The 1,162-nt window shown below is 39.9% G+C and overlaps 1 non-coding gene across 1 annotated transcript; it reads left to right on the forward strand.

The window, feature by feature from the left end:
• The first annotated feature begins 168 nt into the window (after positions 1 to 168).
• On the forward strand, positions 169 to 239 carry Smp_tRNA_02175_Pseudo_TTG.1.1. The gene has a single exon. It is a non-coding gene (tRNA).
• Positions 240 to 1,162: the final 923 nt, after the last annotated feature.

A 1,162-nucleotide genomic window follows, 5' to 3' on the forward strand; every position in this document is an offset into this window, starting at 1 on the left:
TTAGGACTGCGATTGATCAGTCTCTTATTGGCATATGTGCATACTGTGCGTATTGCCTCGACATTGCCTAATTCACAAGTATTATAAGCAAAGATGGATAGTGTCTAGCAGTGAGATCCAGGACGCGCTTTTCGTTCTATTTGTAGTAGCTAAGTAGTAGTAGTAGTAGCTCAGTAGCTAAGTGGATAACGCGATGGCGTTTGAAGTGAATGGTATTGGGTTCGAGTCCCAGATTGAACACCAACTTTAAGATGCATGTACATCCGGCTGACGAGTCCCAAATAGGACGAAACGCGCGTCCTGGATTCCACTGCTAGACACTATCCTTCTTTGTTCATAATGCTTGTGAATTAAGGCAATGTCAAGGCAATACGCACAGTATGCACATATGCCAATAAGCGACTGATCAATCGCAGCCCTAATCATCAATGGGAAGATCCAAGTGAACAATACCAAGTGAATTTATAAAACTACCAGTTTTTACCGAAGTTAAAACTATAATCGTTTATGCGTAAAGCTCCCTTACATTTAACTTAACATGAACCTGCCTATTTATTTGTGCCCGTAATAGCATGTGCTTCGGAAGAATAGAGAGAATACTATATAAAAGAGTCTCAGGACATGTCCCGAAAAACCTAATCTTGAATAGCCCTAAACTACCTAGCAGTGCTATCGGAAAACATGATGGACATGGGTCATCCAGTAGACCATGGTACTGCCTTTCGAGTAATAAACAGAAAGAGTAACGACAGACTTCTACGTTACGCAGAAGAGGAGACTATTCGTTGACTAAAACCCTAATTATGTACATAAGAAGAACTTATGCCTCGCCTGGAGTTTCCAGGTTGATCAGTTCACTGATGTACTTCCCCTGCTTTATTTTTGGTTTTGTTTGCTTGACCTCATTTTCATTTAATCAAAACATTTCCATTGTTTATTTTAGTAGTTTTCACTTTTTACTTATGGTTATTGTTATATCGTGTGAACTAGTAATATATATGAACGTGCAATTGGAGAGGAGTGAATTTATTGATCGGACGCAAATGATACTTGAAATCGTACGAGCAGTCTTGGGTGCTATTCGGTCCTTCCTATCTGCCTAGCCCAGCCAGTTAAGTCCAGAACACAAATAACAGCCTCGGCAATATGAATCATTATTCAC

Source organism: Schistosoma mansoni, chromosome 4, assembly GCF_000237925.1.
Source record: "Schistosoma mansoni strain Puerto Rico chromosome 4, complete genome".
Taxonomy (NCBI): Eukaryota; Metazoa; Platyhelminthes; class Trematoda; order Strigeidida; family Schistosomatidae; genus Schistosoma; species Schistosoma mansoni.